This window comes from Podarcis vaucheri, assembly GCF_965113315.1.
Source record: "Podarcis vaucheri genome assembly, chromosome: 3".
Classification (NCBI taxonomy): Eukaryota; Metazoa; Chordata; class Lepidosauria; order Squamata; family Lacertidae; genus Podarcis; species Podarcis vaucheri.
The window spans coordinates 53,821,751-53,842,594 of NC_138761.1; the positions used below are offsets into that span (position 1 = coordinate 53,821,751).

General features: G+C 43.4%; 1 long non-coding RNA gene across 1 annotated transcript in view; it reads right to left on the reverse strand.

Moving 5' to 3' along the window:
* Nucleotides 1–374: 374 nt before the first annotated feature.
* The window catches only part of LOC309528142, a 30,768-nt gene continuing 10,298 nt past the window's right edge, over nt 375–20,844 (reverse strand). The window contains exons 2-3 of the long non-coding RNA XR_014217565.1: nt 6,658–6,751; nt 375–393 (exon numbers count right to left, since the gene is read on the reverse strand). This is a non-coding gene — a long non-coding RNA (uncharacterized lncRNA). The remainder of the gene's footprint in view (nt 394–6,657; nt 6,752–20,844) is intronic.

Here is a 20,844-nt window from a genome sequence, read left to right on the forward strand (position 1 = left end):
GTTAGTTGAAGGAGAAAACTGGAGACCTCACCTTTCTTCTTCTTATAATCAAGTTCATGTTGTGGAAGCGCATGTTTTGTGACAGGCTAGAACTCAGCACGAGGTCAAGCGCTCTCAATTGCACACAGACCTGCCAAAAGAGATCAGAAGGAGATGTAGAAAAACCTGCCTGACAGCAACATTCCTCTCTGATTGTGATAAGACACTCTTCCCCACGGGGCAAGCGAGAGGCTCGGCTAGCTCCCTGTGAGCACTTACCTGCAGCCCTGGAGGAAGCAGGCCTGTAAACACAGAACAGATGCCCATCACCAGAGACCTCAAGGATTTGCTGTCCCTCCCTGACTCCATGCCTTTTCCTCCTGGGAGTCCAATTCCTCCGCAACTGGCAGCAGGCTGTTGGAAAGGCCCACCTGTCAGAACTAATTGTGCAGCAGACACTGCTGTTATTTGAGGCTGCCGTGGCTTCAGGGATCCGCACGGAACTAAAGGGCATTCAGCAGTGTTTGAAGAAGGAGATAGTGGATCTTTTTTCATTTCTATGATAATGTACAATTGTGGCAAGTTTTCTATCGCGCTGCATAATCTCTATAACCAGTTTTCATTATTAGTCTGTACAGCATCCCAGGACTGTCCTCCTCTATTCACCTAGACTCTCAGGAAATGTTAAGGCTGTTCACAGCAGCATCTCTCACTTCGTTCATGCTTAGCCAGCCTTTGACACATTTGTTTGCTTGGCTCTCTGTCATTTCCCAGCGCTCACCTTAGGCTACAGATTGCCACTGTGTGATTTTGCAAGGGATATGCAATGCAGATTGCCACGACCTATGTGAATCGGACCTGCTCGCTGATGGCACCTACCGGTATAGACTGGGAGCAACGGGGCCATGCTACTTCACTGCTCCTCATAGGAATATAATAGCCTGCCAGATACTTAGATCATTGCTCTGTCTAGTTCAGTGTGGTCTACATTGACTAGCAATGGCTCCTCTGAGTTTCAGATGGTGAACTTTCTCAGCCATACCTGGAGAAGTCAGAGACTGAACCTGGGATTTTCTGCATGCAGAGCCGATACTTTACTTCTCTCATTTCCCTATTTACCTTTCCTGCCCAACCAGATTGATAGGGATGCCTGTTTATTTCAGTACTCCAGATAGGATCTGTCCACCAATAAGTAACAACATTTTGTATGGGGTTTTTTTATTATAAAAATTAAAACATGTATGGCCTGCCCTTCATTGACTTGTAGGTCAGGGTAGGGTACAGTAGCAAATAACTTACCAAAGAAAAAGAGTAAAACCAAACCAACTGGCATTCATTGGAGAAATATATGAAATAAAGCTGGAGTCAGAGCCAGTTATATGCACTTAAACTATATTGCAGCCATATTCTGACTGGGGGCAGTTCTGTATGCTCCTACTTTTACAAGGATTTTATTTGAAAAATGTGAGAAGGTAATCACAAGCCCATCTAAGGAAGAACTATTACAAAAATTCTGGGAGCAGACAAGAATTATTAAATTGTGTTCAAGAACAATACAAATTACAAGACGAATATGCAGAAATGGTGGAATTCAGTGGGTGTGCTGAGTGTGACTAAAGTGGGGTCTCACTCTCTGTGTGAAGCTATATAATAATTTATTTTTTAAAAAATTGAACACACTAGCAAAGGTAACAAAAACAGTCACACAGAAGGCTAAAACAGTCATTAAATACCTTAAAAGGAGAGAAATGTAAAGTATTGCACTTGGGCAAAAAAAATGAGAGGCACAAATACAAGATGGGTGACACCTGGCTTGAGAGCAGTACATGTGAAAAGGATCTAGGAGTCTTGGTTGACCACAAACTTGACATGAGCCAACAGTGTGACGCGGCAGCTAAAAAAGCCAATGCAATTCTGGGCTGCATCAATAGGAGTATAGCATCTAGATCAAGGGAAGTAATAGTGCCACTGTATTCTGCTCTGGTCAGACCACACCTGGAGTACTGTGTCCAGTTCTGGGCACCACAATTCAAGAAGGACACTGACAAACTGGAACGTGTCCAGAGGAGGGCAACCAAAATGGTCAAAGGCCTGGAAACGATGCCTTATGAGGAACGGCTAAGGGAGCTGGGCATGTTTAGCCTGGAGAAGAGGAGGTTAAGGGGTGATATGATAGCCATGTTCAAATATATAAAAGGATGTCACATAGAGGAGGGAGAAAGGTTGTTTTCTGCTGCTCCAGAGAAGCGGACACGGAGCAATGGCTCCAAACTACAAGAAAGAAGATTCCACCTAAACATTAGGAAGAACTTCCTGACAGTAAGAGCTGTTCGACAGTGGAATTTGCTGCCAAGGAGTGTGGTGGAGTCTCCTACTTTGGAGGTCTTTAAGCAGAGGCTTGACAACCATATGTCAGGAGTGCTCTGATGGTGTTTCCTGCTTGGCAGGGGGTTGGACTCGATGGCCCTTGTGGTCTCTTCCAACTCTATGATTCTATGATTCTATGATTCTATGATTCTATGATTCTAAAAGTCTGATTATGGAGGTATGTCTTCATAATAATGTTGGCACCCAACATACCTGTAAGGAGAGGCCATTCCGCAAATGGGAGGCCACCACAGAAAAGGTTATGACTCACGTCCCCAGCAAATATGCCTTCTCTAAATTTCAGTTACTTTTCTTTACACCTGGTTATGCTGTGACTGTTATCCTCATGTTGGTTTAAGTACATATGTGTATTTTTTAAAAAATCACTGGGGTTTTTAAAACTGGAAAATCAAGTAATAAGTCATATCAACATACAATAAATGAATATATTTATATGCTACTTCATAAACAAAATCCCTAAAAGACAAGAGGAACCTATTCTTGAGAAAGTTAAAAATAGAGATGCATTTTTTTTCTCTGTCATCTGTTACCTAGATGTAACACAATTCTTTACTAGACTAAAACCAAGAGACTAAGGGAATAGGTAGTCCACAGGGATACTGAGCAGAGTTTGTTTTGTTTTGCTTTTTACATTTAACTTCACGAGAAAGAAAAAATATCAGTGTAAAAGGAAAGAGCCTCACACCCCTCAGAGAAAGAACAGAATAGATGGATCCAATCTAGCACTAAGCCAGGGCACTGTTGGTGAAAGGATTACTGCTAGCACAATGGGAGTGAGACACATTCTACCACCCAGAATATCAGTTTTGACATGAATGCTGGATATTACAATATTAATGCGGTGGCAGTGGTGTCGCAATGGGGGGCGGGGGGCAGCGTGCCCCCGGTGCCATGTCTGGGGGGTTAAAAGGCACCCTGCGGGGGCTCGTAGGGGCGCAAGCAGCCATTGTGCAGCCGCATGTGGAGGATCCAGGCGCCGGCGGCAAACCACTCTGTACAGCGCATGTGCAGCGTCACACACATGCGCTGTACGTAATGACGCTGTACATAGCAGTTTGCTGTCAGTGCCGCTTGAACGCCGTACGGACAGGTGATGCCTCCATCACTGCTACAGCCACATGTAGAGGATCCTCCATTCACGGCTGTAGCGTTGATGGAGGGATCCCGGAAGGGTCCATATGGTGCTGAAGCGGTGGCGCCGGCAAAGCGCTATGTACAGCGCATGTGCAGCATCACAACATACAGCACGTGTGTCATACGTAGTGACGCCACACATGCGCCCTACATAGCAATGCCCCACCCCGGGTGTCACGATGCCTTCATCCGCCCCTGTGTGGTGGTAGGGGTTAAATAGATTTTTAACTGGGATTGTGTGTACATTTGCAAACTGGCATTTTTATGGAGAAGATTTCTTCCAGAATTGGTAGTGGCCATTTCTGAATTTTGGGGAATCCTTCCCCAAGAGAAGACAGTCCTGTTCAAGATTTGCCCATACCTATTAAACCTCTCCTCAAAAATATCCAGGAATCTTTCCCCCTCTTTTTCCAGCAGCGTAATGCAGACAGTTGGCAAAAATATTTAACTAAGAACACTTTCAGAGACTTTAAATAGTTGTAGAGCTACAAGAGTAATTTAGATGGAGCAAAAAAAGAAGAGGACGTGCTTTATAGGTTAATTAAACACCAAGCATTAAGGCATATCCCACCCATGATTAGCCATATTATAGATATGGACTTATTACATGACTGTTAAACTTGGTGTTTAGCAGATAACTTTCTTATTAGAAAGAGATTAAAAGCCTATTTGAGAGCCTTCATTTTTAAATGTCACCATTCCAATTTTACTAGAGTTCTTGCTGTGCTTAATGCCAACAGAGTGTATTTAAAGTAATAACAAATAAGCCATCAGCTGGAGCAACCATTGTAATGCTTGTTTCACGTAACACAACCCACACAGATCATTCCAGTGCTTTGCTGCTACAACAGCGATGGGGAACCTCAGGCCCAGAGCACATGCAGCCCTCAAAGCCTCTATCCGGAGAAGAAACGCACCAACAACTTTACCTCATCAATATTCCAGCTCATCTGGATCTCCCCCCTCAGCTATAAACACCCAGCTACTCAGACCAACTACTACACCCACCATTGCTTTAAAAACATACAGGCAGCAAACAGAACTGAGCGCCAGAACCTCACAAATCATACAACTAAGAGGATTGATTCAGCAGCAGCATCCTTTTAAATCGGTCTACCCAGGTGCTTCAAATTGGCCACAGCTGGCTTCAATTCCTCCCCTGCAAGGTCAGCCATGACAAGGTAAGTGCCCAGGCCGGCAGGGCTCTTGGTGGGCAGATGGATTAGCCCCACACCAATTTTCACACATATGTTTCTCTTCCTACTTAATGAAAGGTTGTGTGCCATTTACAATCATTCCACTTCTCTGAGCACGGAGAGATTCCAGGGATGCTGAGGTGTGGTTTCCTTTGCAAGGAGGCCACAGGGAGCTTATTGTGTTTAGTAATGTTTGAGTTGATATGATTGTGCAGGTTGATTGTAAGTGGAGAAGCAGCCTAGGAGTGGCTAATCTTCTTTGGTCAGAGGACTGCGTTCACCATTGGCATCCAGGGGTCAAATGTCACCCCACACCCCTTCTCCAGTCCAACCCCCTCCCCATGGCTGCTAGCCACAATGACTATCTGAATATTGGTATCTTGGAATCACAGGTAGGGAGAGTGCTGTTGGACTCATGTCCATCTTGCAGGCTTCCCACAGGCTTCTGGGCAGCCACTGGTCAGAATGCTGAACTAGATGGCCCATTGGCCTGATCCAACAGGCTTATTATTATTATTATTATTATTATTATTATTATTATTATTGAATTTATATACCACCCTATACTCAGGGGTCTCATGGTGGTTCACAGAATAAAATCAAGATATAAAACCACAAAATACATAATAAAAATAAAAACAGCAACCCAACAGCAACCTGCAGCACATTTTAAAAGAGCATAGGATGTAAACTGGATCAACCAAAGGCCTGGTTAAAAAGGAAGGTTTTCGCCTGGCGCCTAAAGGTATATAATGAAGGTGCCAGGTGAACTTCCCTAGGGAGAGCATTCCATAGACGGGGAGCCACTGCAGAGAAGGCCTGTTCTCGTGTTGCCACCCTCCGGACCTCTCGAGGAGGAGGCACACGAAGAAGGGCCTCAGTAGATGATCTCAGGGTCCAGGTAGGTTCATATGGAAAGAGGCGGTCCTTGAGATACCACGGTCCTGAGCTGTTTAAGGCTTTATAAGTCAAAACCAGCACTCATCTTATGTTCTGACAATTTGTAAGAAAAGTAAAGGGAGGCGCCTCGGTGATATTTTGTTCACCCTTTGGCTCAGACTGATTGCCATCGGTGAGACAGGAAAAGAATTTCATTGCTAAAACAGGTTGGCTAGCAGGGGCTACCTTCCACTTGTTGTAACTCTTTCTTGATTCATTTGGATTTTGCATGTTTGCACCTGTTCCCTGCCTGTGACAAACTGAAGTCTGGACTGTGTTGTTTGATGGGGTGAGGGGCTGGCAGATGAATAGTTCTGCCTTGCATAAGTGCCTCGGAGTATCTAGCCTTATGTCCCTCTGTGCTTCTGAACTCTGTTATTTTAATACAGCAATAAGCAGTGAAAAATGTGACTTTCAAATGTGCCAAACTTCACCTCTGCCTGCTGGAAAAGCTGAAGCCTGTGGCTAAATTTAGGCTGGGCCAGTTCATTCAAAGGCAGTGCCCATGAGGGGTTAAAACACTTGCTGTAAGCAAAGGAGGATTTTTTTTTGGGGGGTGGGGGATGCAATTGGAGGCCCTGGAATAAGGAAGCAATGGGAACAACAGTTCCTGAAGAGGAAATGGGACTTGCTCATTTGTTTGTTTATTGTTTCAGCAGTTTGTCTGATGTGTCTCATGTACTATCTCCATTCCCCAGCCTCCCACCCAGTTAATTATACAAGGGAAGTTCTGCTTCCTGCAGGGACCTCCTGGGTACTCTCCCATTGTTCACAGAGTTGACGCAGAAGACTGTGACTGTAAAAAGGGCTGTTCGTTTATGAGGCTGTGAGAAACACTCCAGAGATTTCAAGCTCTGTGAATAGAACAGATGGTCTTATTGGCAAAGGCAAATTTCTAGACTAGTGATGCATCTAATAGGGTTCACCCCAAGAAAATCCCAATAAAAACATAAGGAGTTCAGATATATATCAGGTTGTGTTTTGTGTCTGCTTTCCCCACTCTTCCTTCTCGAAAACAAACCTTGTACTGTGTTTACTTCTGGGCACCATATTTGAAACAGAATGTTGACAAACTGGAACGGATTCAGGAGTGAGCAAGGGTCTCCAAGATAAATCTGGAGAGAAAATGGAAATACTGACTTAACGAAAAGTTTCTGAACGGTGTTTAAAATGAGGAACAGCAATTGTTCATCCTTTCTACAGAAGATGTTTCATTCTATTCCCATAGAACCATCCACAGGGCAAGGCAGGCCAGTTGTCGAAGTGTCAAGGAAGTCTCCTAGTGAACAGCTTGCTCTGACAAGGGATGGAAGTGCACTGAGGCCTTTTAAGTTTCTGCTTAATCCATCTCTTTTAGACTCCCCTGCCCTCGCCTTTTGGAGCACTTGAGTATCTTAAAGGGCCCACTTTATGGCCTGAAGGTGGGGACTTCTCACAAGTTTCAGTGAAATAATAAACCATAGCATATAAATGAAAACAGAATAAATAATAATTCATGTAATTCACTTTTGAACATGAGATAGGAACACGTAATAGATCCCCCCTCTCTCTATATATGAGTGTGTATAGACATAGTGCAGATATTTTTTCCTGCTTCTCCCTGCTTTTATCCATCTAATGACACAAATACATGCTAGTTCATGCTGCTGATTTCCACACTCTCTTAGCTTCCTCTCACCCTACTTCAGAAAGGCTTTCTGCTTTAAAGACAACAACAGTCAGTTGCTTGACATATTCATTCAGTTTAATATTCATTTGGCACTTTAAAAAGGAGGAGAAGCCAATCTGCATGAGGTTGTTTTGTTTTTTGTAACTTGGAACACAGCCTTAGATGGGCAAGTGCGTGACATCATGATTGTCACATGGGACAAGTTAGCAGAGTCATCTTCTGCTGGAAACAGGAAGAAGTGGCTTCTAAGTTCAATTGTCTGGGTAAGGACATGTGTCTGGCCAAAAAAAGGATGAATATAGCTCTACAGCAGGCTCACCATTTCAATCATCCTTGGCTAAATACACACTGTATTTTTCCTGTTCTTTTAAGGTAAGGAGGAAAGTGAAAAGTTATTAAAAGGGAACACTTTTCAAGAGTCTGAACATGCATGTAGATCACTGTGTGAAGATTCTCATTTGGAATAATATATACCCTCGTGCTGTCCATGGCACTCTGTTAGATTAGACCTAACCACCTTTGTACATCATCCCCATAATCTTGCCAGGAAACAGGTAGTGATGGCCACTGGCATGGCTGGCTTTAAAAGAAGACTATGCAAATTATGCATTTGGGGAAAATTGCAGAGAAAAACTGCCTGAGAAAACCACCATCATGAGCATGGTATTTCCCCTGCTAGGATTAGACAGATTCATGGAAGATAAGGCTATGGTGTACCCATGCTGATAGAGGCAATATGCTGCTGAATACCAGCAGCTGGGGAGAGTGCTGATGCACACGGGTCATGTTTGTGGGCTTCACATTGTCATTGGGTTGAATAGCATGTTGGACGAGATGAGCCTCTGGAGGGTGGTTCTTGCGTTGTTAACTGAGCAGCCCCTTCCTAAATAGGGTCTGCTGCTTATATTTCCTTCTTAGAATCTGGTGCTCATGAACTTCCTACAAGAGCCTTGTGACCAGTAGTTTAGGAATCTGACACTTTAATAGGACGATATCTGAAGATTTCAGGGTCTGAGCAGGGTTGAGAATTTGCTTGTTTACTTTGTATAGAGGTGGGCTCTTGAGTTTACACAGCTGCATCCTTCTTCCTCACTCCATACGCTCCAAATATTTCCCAGGAATCTGATTCCTGGGCCACATTTGTGGCATACACAGCCCCCCAACACAGAACAGACGAGCAGTTCAAACACAGCATACTGTTGCATCTCAGTTCTCATGCAAAATCAACATCTACAACTGCTTTAGATTCCATTCAGGCCCTGTAGCAAATGACAATTAGGGGGTCTTGGAACTAGCAGTATTTCCTCCTATCCCAATTCCAAAACCGATCTCTCCTTCTGAATGTATTTCTGCATTTCTGTAATATCAGTGTTCTGTCAGTATCCCTTTCAGTAGCAAACGTCGGTAATTTGTTACTTTTAATCAGTCCCTTTTGCTATTTCCTAGCAAACACATTCAGCAGATGAGCATCTGTCAAGGCTCACCGTGACGCAGGAGCCAAAATAAATGAAAGAGATGCAGTGTCTGTGTGGGGAAACAGCTCCCCTGCCCCTGGCCTCAAAGAAAGGGAAAGAAAGCAGGAAAAATCTGCAAAGGAAGGAAATCCAAAGAGCACTCCCAGCTGGACTGTGAAAAGTGTGCAGGAAAGCACACAGCCCACTTTGCCTACCAGCTTCAGACTTGAAATAGCAACTTTGTAAAGGGTGGGACTAACTGAAAGAAAAGCGAATGGAGAGTTTGTCCCACAGAAAGGCTGTTGCATTTATTCAAGTGAGGACAATGGGGATTTTTGACAGGGGATTTGGTTTTGCATTTGGACAGGAGGTAGGACCAGATGAACTTTGGTCTTTCCTAACTTTCTTCATGTTGTGTTGACAGACTTGCCCATCCCTTCTCGCCCCCTTCACACACGTTTCAATGCCGAAACCAGCTATTGTTAATTTCCTGTCACAAAGTATTCATAAATCCCTTTGATATTACCAATGTCATAATCATAATTGATTGCATGCAATGTTAGGGGAGGGGTAGTACCTCTGGTGGGGGGCATGTTGTACTCCTTCTGGGGTAGTTTGCCCACCTTTGGTCCCCACTCTGCACTGAGCTCTCACCTGTGACTCCTTGAAGTTGTAAGCATGGGACAGTGGCCAGACCCTGGGAAATGGCCTTGACTGGCTGACTAAACCAGGTGAAGGGTACCCAATGGGTCTCAAACCATCAGTGAGTTAGGGATTTGTCCTGAATGTGAAGATTCTAGGCTTAGAAAGGAGCTCCCCACATTGTACAGTACAGTCAATCCACTCCTGTGTATCTTCCATAAAAAGAGACTTCTTGTTTTTTTAAAAAAAAATCATTCTTTTCTATCAGTAGCCTTTTAAAATGAAAAAGCAGATTAAAAAGTCATAAATTATCAAAATCAGAAGAAGAAAATAAGAAAAACCCTGCTGAATCGAGAAAAGGCTCCTCTAGTCTAGCATCCTGTTCTCACAGTGACTGACTATGGGAAGCCTATGGGAAGCCTGCAAGATAGACATGAGTGTATCAGCACTCCCCCCTCCTGCAGTTCCCAGGAATATTCAGAGGTATACTGCCTCCAACATGGCAAGTAGAGCATAGCTATTTGCTGTTGTTAGGGACGAGGGTGGCACTGTGGTCTAAACCACTGAGCCTCTTGGGCTTGCTGATCGGAAGGTTGGCAGTTTGAATCCTCGTAACAGAGTGAGCTCCCGTTGCTCTGCCCCAGCTCCTGCCAACCTACCAGTTCGAAAGCATGCCAGTGCAAGTCGATAAATAGGTATTGCTGTGGCGGGGAGGTAAACAGCATTTTCATGTGCTCTGGCATCTGTCAAGGTGTTTTGTTGTGGCAGAAGCGGTTTAGTCATGCAGGCCACATGACCTGGAAAGCTGTCTGTGGACAAACGCCAGCTCCTTTGCCCTGAAAGCAAGATGAGTTCTGCAACCCCATCATCACCTTTGAGTGGACTTAACCGTCCAGGGGTCCTTTACCTTATTTTCCGTCATTAGCCACATCCTCCATGAATCTGTCTAATCCTCTTTTTAAAGTATTACAAGCTGGTGGCCATCACTGCTTCTTGTATGAGCAAATTTCATTATTCAACTATGCACTGTATGAAGAAGCACTAGGGCAGTTTTATTTTCAATCCCTTTCCTAATGACCCTGAGCATGGGACTCACCTTGTGCTGCGTTGCACAAGCTTTCCAGTCCTAACAACTTTGTTTTCCCTTTTCCCCACCCAGCATTTTTGTCAACACAAATCCTCGGAAAGGAATTTAACAACGCCAAGAATCGTTGCTTTGGGAAACAGAGCATGTATGCTTAACCTGGCCCAACCCAACATGTGTGTGTTCAAACGGGTAGATCAGTCCTGACTTTTTACAGATGTTTCATCCAAACCGTACATAGAAGGATAATGAAAGGAAATAGGGAGTAAACAGAGTCATGATAAATGATAGAACCACAATTAAGTCAGTCCTTTATGCAAATGCTTAACCATGGAAACAACATAGAATATCTAGTTGTCACAGCATATCAGGAGCTCAGGTCCAAAAACTCACATGTACCAAAGAAGGCAAACAGGTAGCAGGCAGGTGGTACTCCGGCAGGAAAGAAGGCTGGAGACAGATGAACCAAAGAGGGAAGCAGTCGAGTAATCTGAAGGGTAACCGTTGCTGAGAGAGGGTGTGGAGTAACTCTTCGAGCAGGTGTAGGAAAACTTCTAGGGCTCTCTATCTGTTCCATGTGGTTTTCCTCAATCCACTCCCCTCTCCCCTGGCCACACTGGCCCTGCTTCCCACCCTCCTCAAGCGTTTTGGCCTGGCTAGAACTCTGATAGTACTTCTAGCTTACCTAGGTGGAGGATAAATTAAAACATTTTTTCTCCTTTGAGTTCCCTTCAAGGTCGAAATCCAGGATACTACAGTGTTCCAGAATCAATCTGTTTGGGCCAAAATTAGCAGTGCCTTTTAATCTCAAAAATGACTTTAAAAGTGAATATAGTCACATTAATTCATTCAGATTATTAAACCCAAATGTAAAGGTTAAATTGGCTCCCCTCCACTTCATTAAGATGATTTGTGTTAGAGTGCTCTGTACTAAACTTTGTACTTTAACAAATTCTAGCAAGTCACAAAAAATTGCAGTGTTTGTGTGGGCAGAGACGATTGGAGAGTAAAGGGGTTTGCAACATCTATCAAGGCAAAGAATATCACACAGCTTCTTAAATCCCCCTTTGTACCTTTCTGCACCAGATTCTTTGAACCCATCTAATGATTCTCAAGGCCAATCCCCTTTTAAAGTGCTGGCGTCTCCTCATCTCCTCTTGAAGATGTGGTGCTTCCCATCCCCATCAGCTGCTTCCAGTCCCAGGTCCTCCTTTCCAGAAGCATCTGTTAGGCCTGAAATCCTTCTCTCTGCTCCTTTCAATCATCTCTGTAACATGTAGATCTGCCATATTATGTGGCCTGGATTATGTTGGCACTTTTCTCATGCAAGTGGTCCCAATGGAAGACCATTTCTCTCATTCTTCAAAGCTTTAATGTCGTTGAAGGGCTCAGTGGCTACAGATGGCACGTTCCTTACCTTCTATCCTCCATGGCATCCCCAAGGACAGGCATCCCCAAACTCAGCCCTAGGAGGACACAGTTACTATGATCTGAACAGGTGTCCTATCTAATAGCACTGGTATTAAGAACACTGCAATACCCCCCTAACCTAGGAGGTATGGAGTGCTGGAAGTGCAGCAGCAGGAATCATTCAGTGTGCAACTTAAAGGCTAATTCCGTTAGTGTTAAAGTCATCTAAAGAGGGGGAAGGGTGGAGTTGTTGCTTAACAACCAAGAAGAGTGGCATGACCTTCACTGAGGTAGCATGTCTTCTGAATGGCTGTGTAGTTCTGAGGGAATCTTCTTTTGTATCATTGGTCAAATGTCCTTGTGCTATGTACAAGGCCTGATCTAAGATCTACGAAAGAGAAAGCCTCTCAGTTCTTCTAAAATTATACAATGTTTTCGTTCAATTTGTCTGTTAAGTGTTATCAAGACCTTTTTTGGGCTCCATCTGTGTTATTTAAGTGACCTTGCTAACAATGAGTAGTTCCTCCCTGCCTTGATGAGAATACTCACTCTTAAGGATAGGCATGGTCTATCAGTTTCTCCCTATCGTTCTCTATAGAGCACTCTCACCCCATTAGGACACACAGAAGCTGGTGCAGCAACAGGATCAAAACACTAGATTTCTTTGCGCAACGACCCATGGCTGACTCCTGCCCTTTTCCTGTGCCTCAATCACCTTCTAGTCCATCTATCCCAAGGTGCTTCCACCACAACCAAGAAAACAGCAAAAGTGTGCAAAAGTATTTCAGAGACCAGCGCAAAGAAGCTGGGCCGTGAGATGTGCTGCTTGGGTTTCAGCCAAAGGTTGAGTTGAATGGAGAAAACTAATCCCTGCCACTGTGTTTGGAGGTATTTATAGAAGAGGTTCCTTTGTGTATTATTATCCATAGGGTGGAACAACAATATATACACAGATTAGAACTGCTCCAGCACATGCTCACAAGCTTGACAAATCCCAAGCCGTGTTCTCACATGGCCAAAAATGTCTGCATTGGATTACGATCAAAGGAGTTCCAAACCAACTGAGAAGGTCAAAAGGAGGGGGGGAATAGTTTCCACTTTCCAAAATGGTTTGTATTCAGGTTTCATTCATGAATGTCCCAAATATGCTTGGCCTCTCTGTACCCGCCGGAGCATTTTGTTTTGGAGAACAGAGTGGCCCTCTCAGCTTCATGGTAACTCAGTTTGAATTGTGTTTTTCATCCTATCCATTGAAAATGAAATTCAGTTTTCGGAGTGCGAAAACAAGACAGAGAGGGAACACAGGGGAGGGATCAGGAATTAAGAAAAACCCTTGGAGTTATTTCAATTAATCTGGGTACTGAAGACCCCTAGGGAACTGCTCCTCTTAGAACTACTGAACTAGAACAGAGCATCTCAGGGGCTCAATTGCACATTAAAATAGCAGCCACACAGCAAAAGCCTTTTTCCTTCCCGGCTCATTCATCCTCACAAATGCACTGCAACTGCGGGTGCCTTTTAGCTGTGAACAGGAGTTTAACCTGACAAATTTGATAAAAATGTGCGTTTGTGCCTTGGCAGAGGGAACACACACATAGGCCATTCCAGCCTCAAACACGCAATAATTCATGGAGCAGAAACACATCTCCAGGCCTGGCAGTGGTATTCCAAACTGGAGGGATGTCAAAGTTATGTATTCTTTATGCACGGAGGGCGTTGTATTAGTATTATTCTTTTACATCTGGGCCAAATGTTTAAAAAGTAAGTTCTTTAAAAAGAAAAAGAAGGAAGGAAGGAAGGAAGGAAGGAAGGAAGGAAGGAAGGAAGGAAGGAAGGAAGGAAATATACGCAGCACTACAGTAAAACCCAGGAGGGTGGATTTGACTTGGATATTTTAACCCATCTTTTCCTCAACGGCTCAGGGCAGAGAATCAAAATTAGGAACATGTTAAAGAGAGCAAAAGCAGCATGTTCAACAGATTCCTAATGTATTGCTTTTTTATTTGCAATGTTTATATGCTGCCATTTTGTCTGACCATGGGTCTCCAAGGCAATGGACAATAAGAGAAAATTAAAATACAATAAATATAAGACCTGGTTCTTTTGCTGTGATTCCTCCCCTGCAGGGGGTTTAACTCAATATCCCCTTTGGGTCCCTTCCAGCTCTACAACTATATGATCCTGCACATGCACACATACATGGCAGTGGTGACTGAGAGGGTGTCTCTGGTGTGATTTGCTTTATTTAAGGCTTCTTCAGGGGCTGCTGAATGAGATCATGGTGAGCCCCGCAGCTCAGGAAGGGGAGAAGAGTCAATATCAGGAAGGAGCTTTGCTTCAACTTGCAGGAAGGTGTCTAGGCCTCACCAACTCCAACCCCTTGCCTGGGCATACTTACTCAGACATGAGTCTGGTTGGCTTCAGTGGGCCTTATCCTCAGCTAAATGTGCATATAGCCATTGTGCCATGCAATCCCACTCAGAATGAGCTGCACTGAGTTCAAGGGGCCTTCCTCCTGGATGAATGTATTTAGGACTGCAACCTTAAACTGTGCTTTACAAAGGAGAAGGCTGACTGAGATCAGAATGAGGATGGTGGGGCAATGCCCCATTTGCTGTAAAAGACCAGTCTCTAATGACTGTGAGCAACACACATGGAGCTTTTGAAGAGAGCGCTTGACAATTTTGAAGGAAGGACAACACAGGGGGATGGTATTAAAATAAAAGAAAAGCAAATGCCGTTTTTAATGGAAATCCACTGGCCAAAACAAGGAACTGACAATGCAAACAGAATCCATCCTGTGGGTATAGGGCTTGCCTCATCTTTCGGCCTGCTATCTTAACTCCTCATCATTGCCTGGAGCAAGAGCGTTGGGCTGTTTCACTGACATCAAGGAATCCCCTTGCATACTTGGCTTCCAACCTCCAGAGCATTGAGAAAGAGCCTAGAAGGCAACTTGCCAAGCTCAAGAGATCAGAGAAGCTAATCTATGGGTTTGCTTCGGCGGCAGGACTGTTAATTTCGGTGAGCGATATAGTAACTGATGCTTTACAATTAATTTTTGTTTCACCTGCCAAGCTTTGCTGGGGGATTTTATTTTACAAAATCTATAAGCAGGGAACATTGGCATTTCCTTTTGTACTACAGACATGAAAGAATTAAAGGATTCAAGATTGCAAAGCTTTTCATGAATAATTTAAGCAGCCCTTGCCACATATATTCACTTTGCTAGAGGTGGAAACAGACAACCACGAACCGTGCAATAACCGCTTAAAAACACACACCAAACCAGCCCTTTGCGCATGGCTCTGTCTCTGCATTGAGAGATAATCCTCTGTAGCCTTTAGCACCATCGTAGCCACATTTATTCCCAGAGCCCCCTTCTCCATTCCAGCCAAGGAAAAACAGCCAAGAAGGATGCAAAGTAGCACCAAACACATTATAGTGGTACCTCGGGTTAAGAACTTAATTCGTTCTGGAGGTCCGTTCTTAAGCTGAAACTGTTCTTAACCTGAGGTACCACTTTAGCTAATGGGGCCTCCCGCTGCTGCTGCTGCGCCACCGCTGCGCAGTTTCTGTTCTCATCCTGAAGCAAAGTTCGTAACCCGAGGTACTATTTCTGGGTTAGCGGAGTCTGTAACCTGAGGTACCACTGTATAGCACAGTTACTGTAGCTAGGCTGTATCTGTACTGTTGCAGATCCATGGAAAGAGTGTCAGCAAAAGGCATTCTGCTACCCAGGGCCATCTTTACCCAGGAGTGCAAGGGGTGCGGGGCACCTGGGCACCGAATTCTGGGGGGCACAAGGCGCCTGCCGCTGAAGCCGCCTAAGCTCTTAACTATCTACCTGTTATGAAATAATAAATAATTTTGATCAAGCTAGAAAAACAAAATACATATATATCTAGGTACTGCATTACCAAAATGTATCCCTACTGTTTCACTAAAGGACTTTCAACTTTGTGCACTCATTTATGAAAGAAGTGCCGCACCAGCAGCAGCGCTTGTTATTCACAACAGCGGCGCTTGATAGACTCAACTACAGCGCTTGTCATTAACTCTTGAAATTAACTCTTACATCAAAATATTGTGTTACGTAATGTATTGAGCTGCTGTGCGGCAGTGGGGTCAGTGGCACCTTTGACACAACTGGTGTTTCTCCTAAGTAGGTGCCTAAACAATACTTATAAGTTGAAGGGTGGTGTTGTTGTACACTTAAGTGTAAGTGTATTGTGAATAAATGAGCAAATAAAAAAGTTTATTTCTTTTTCCTCCCTTCTTTTGTAAACAAGAGATAAAGCGTAAGCATAATAAAAGTTAATTGGGGGCTAAATTAAATTTGGGGGCACTTGGCAGATCTTTGCACCCCGATGGTGCATATGCTAAAGGCAGAGCTGCTGCTACCTACAATGGAGCCCAAATTATGAGTCCCTTCCCCTGGGCCAAAACTTCAAAAAAAAAAATGCAACACCATTGAGACACCAGTTTGTGCTTTCACCTAGTTCCCTCTCCATGGTGGTGCCTGAAGCAGGTTGCTTCATCCTGCTGCTCAGTATGGCCAGAGGAAAAGGTACCCCTTTTCTACATATGGTAACAATGCAGCCTGAAATATATGAACAAGGTGGATATATCCTATAGCTATGATTGCTGAGGAAACTACTTTGATGATATCCATGCGGCAAGATGTCGGCTTCATACCACACTCTGCCGCATTGTCCCTCCTTCAGCAGATTCAATATTCACCCTGATCCTTCCCAGATCCATTAGCTCTGCAGTGCCTGGACATGGAGACAAGTTCTGGAATCAGAAAAGCATTGTTGTTGTTGTTCCCTTCATCTGATGATCTCAGGGTGCTTCACAAGGTCTTCTAGTGCTACAAGGCTAGGGAGGGAGTTGCTGCTCAGCACAGAGTAGCAACAAAATCTGCCAAATAAGACGACTGAATTTTTCAAAACTTAGGAATGTGTTGACATCAGCCTTTTGACTCAAACCAGTATTTATGCCAAGCTAGACATGTAAGAATGAAAATGTTTCAGAATTTTCACATTTTTTGATATACAGATTACAGGATTAGCTCAAACTGTTGCATAAAATCAATGGGCACAAGCCAGCGAAAGTGAATAGCTTTCAACTATTGATTTCAACAGAGACAATTTAAGCACTTGCTTAACGCTCCTGTTAAAAACAAGGGGGTGCAACTGGCTGGATTGTGCCCTTTAAAAAAAGGAACATTTCAAACAGAACTTACTATTTTTCTGCAAAATGATTCTCAATTAAAATTTGAACTAATCCTGTAATTAAAGCATTACTTAAACTGAAATTCCAGCCTAACCTCCAGTCGTGTTCATGGGTGGCTGCAAGATACAGAGAAGTGGGTGGGTCCAAAGAAAACTGAACACTCTGCATTGCCATAAAAGGGATGAAAGAGAAAGATGCAGTGCATGCAACCTAAAGAATTTATCATGTAGTTGTTAAGTAAGATTCTTGTGCGTATTCACTTCGGACTATCCATCTGCAAAGGAAACTGGAGGAGAGAGCAGGTTTGGACAAAATGCTTCGCGTCACATAAAGGCTCCCAGGAACCAAGCCCATCCGTACACGACGTCTGAAGAGAGTGCAAGCACAGTAGATCAGCACAATGTAGACATAACAAATCCAGTAAAACGATATTGCTTTCTTTTGTTACTGTTCTTTCTCACTCCCAGCTTAATATGATAGGTTATGGCACTTGTCTGTGTGGGAGCTGGAGAGAAAATCTGTCACTTGGGCTTAAATGTCAGCTCCGTTTTTATTTATTTTTATGACTACAGGGATATCTTTTTAACTCTTTCTGTGACAAAGTGAGATAGTGTTGCATTCTGCACCTCAGGCAGGTTCTCACTGTTTGGAGGCCCATGCATGTGTTATAATCCAACCCATTTTTGCTGAGCTACTTCATTCATTCCAGTAATCTCAGGAAGACAAAGAGGGTTTGCTGACCCTTGAGACATTCTATAGACCTGGTAGCAATGCGCCTCCATAGGACATGGCAGTCCAGAGTGGTGTAAGAGCACTTCATCAATCCCAAAGGCAGCCAAGAGGCTGAGTTTGCTTCCCACTTGAGTAAAATCTGGACTTCAAAGAAAAGCAAGTGGCTGGCATATGCACTGCATATATACCATGTTGCTTTGCATCAACTGCTTCTTTCTGTCTCTCTTGGAAAGAGCTGTGAATGTTTAGCTCAAAGGGGAAAAGACCACCGAGATGCAGAACAAGAGCCATATGGAGGGATGCCGCATAAATGGAGTAAATTTGTTTTCTGTGGTTCCAGAAGGTAGCACCTGAAATAGCATGTTCAAATTGCAAGATGGGGAATTTGGAGTGTGTTTTTCATAGGTACTATGAACATCACACCCTCTGGTCATTTATATTCCCCTTCCCCCAGATCTGCCCACTCAGAGAGAGGGGTCAGAAAGAGAGAAAGACTCTTCCAACTTCCACTCTAGGAATGTTTTAAGTAACCACCCTCACTACCTCATGACCAAGGGGGCAGTGAGGTAGGGGCTCAGAGGCTTCCTGGGTGCCAGGGAAAGATCTCAAGCATGCCATAGAATCCACAAGCACCACATTGCCACCAGGTCTATAGAATGCCTCAAGGGCCAGGAAACCCTCTTTGTCTTCACATAGCATCCATTAGCACCACCGTAGGGGCACTCAAGAATCTAACTCAAATTGAAAAATGAAGGATTCTGAAGCAGGTTGGGTTCTGCAGCTATACACTGCTCTTCCCTGTTCACAGTTTAAGGAATCAAATCCTCTCTCCTTGGGTGGTTACACAAGGAATCAGTGTACCATTTGGCCTTCTCTCATGCTATGTGTGTGTATTCATAATGCAGGGTAGAAATTTCCATGTCCATTGAGGCCTTCACATTACAAATTTCAGCCAAAGCCAAATTCAGTTGCACTTGTGAAGTCTAACTAACCACACCATCCCACAAGGGCAGTGTTTTTCTTTAGGGGGTTACTCAAGAGTATGCAGTACCAGCACCTCTTTTTTATTGTTGTGTCACTTACTGTAACAACTTCATGGTGAGTACCAGCACCTATTTTTTCTAGCACTGCACAAGGGTATATGCCTGAGTAGACAACTGGCTGCAATTGCAGAAGTGGCTCATATTGTTTCACTGCTTCCCATGCCATATCCACCAAGGAGAGCCCCAGTCACAGAAGGATTTGGATCACAGTGATGTGTCTGGTCTATTTTGTCTCATCCGCTGGAACCTTTGAGAATCCGAGTGAAGGGCTGTATGGAGAAACTGACGGAACTCATCTCTGTATGTAGCATTAATGGGAGAGCCAGGTAAAGGAAGAAGAAGAAAATAGAGACAATTTTTCTCTCTAATCTCTTTCACTTACAGTAGTCTTAAGTGTCACTTGCAACAATAGAAAGTAAACAGTTTTCTCACAGTAATGTGATTTTTCAAGTGAAGAGAGTTCTTTTAAAGCTTAACCCATAGATCACAAATCCAGACTAACAATGGTGCTTTGCAACATTTCCCCATTTAGCAAAGACAGGGCCACAGAGGTTAACACACTGCTGCAGTTTTTAAAAAGGAAAAGAAAGAAATGGGGACTGTTCTAAGAATAGAAAGAACAAGTATTGGCTTGTTCCATGGGTTTGGGGGGCCTAAACAAAGTCCAAGTCCAAATCTTACCCCAACCTTAGCATTTGTGGCTTCCTTTACAGAGCTACAATCCCCAGGGTTCCGTGAGAGGGGGAATTGATTTTAAAATCACTCTGAGCTCTGTAGCTCTGAGGGGAATAGGAACCTTGTAACCACTCTTATTTGGGGGAAGCCATGACTCTTTAAAGTAGTGTCATAGCATATTTGTAGTATTGTTATTATTTCATCTATGGATCACTTCCTCTGAAGCATCTCAACGCGACTTCACAATACAGTAAAAACATATATAAAACAATTGCCTATATAAAAACAGTTAAAACAACTGCATGTATAAATTCAATTAAAGCAATTACATATAATATATATATATATATATATATTTCATTATTTTTACAATATTGAAAGTATCTGTTGTGGAAGGTTCTAGTGTAACTATTTTGTTGTTCTGCAAGTTTGTTTGTTTGTTTTTAACTTTTAGGAAGTTTGTTTTTACATGGTACCATCCATTCTATGACCTCAGCCTTCTGCCACCTCATTTCCATCTCATTAGCCTTTGCTTGTCCTCAATGAAGTAATCACATCACCAATTCCAGTTATATAATGACATCAGTTTCTTTCCTAGGCAGAAGAAGAGCTTTTTTGGAAAACAGTAAAGGACACCTGGCAGCAGCCAATCAGGGCTACAAAGATGTTCCGTTCTAGAATTTCACCAATACCAGAATGTGCAGAAGGACCACACTTGCTCTCCAGCAACAGTTTTGCACACACAAATAAAAAACCACTGGGGATATTTTTCACAGGGGGAGCCAATGTTCATGAAAAGCACCCTTACCCGTTTCAGCCCAGTCTTAAAGAAGAATCCTTGAATAATATCCTTCCTTAAAGCATCATATTCTCAGTTTGTCATCATATCTTAGCTTGTGTGGTAACCCCTCCAGGTGGATTTCTGAATAAAAGACAGCATTATACAATCCATAGCTCCCAGAGGAAGGGAGAGAATCGTTTCCTTCCATTCTTTCTTGGATGCCCTACTTTGCCATATAATAGCAATAATCAGTATCGCTTTGTGATATATTCAGAGCAGCTTTAGAGATTGATTAAGAGCTTCAGCTTCACTTCAGCTTTAATCAAAGCTAGCAGATGTTTATTGCTTTTGTGTACTACAAATCAATAGAGCTTATGCCTTACATATACCTTTAAAATAGTTTTCTATACACCACAAGCAGCAATTACAGTGTGCAATTATGTCGTATAGAACCAGTGGAGAGTAGTTATTACCCACCTG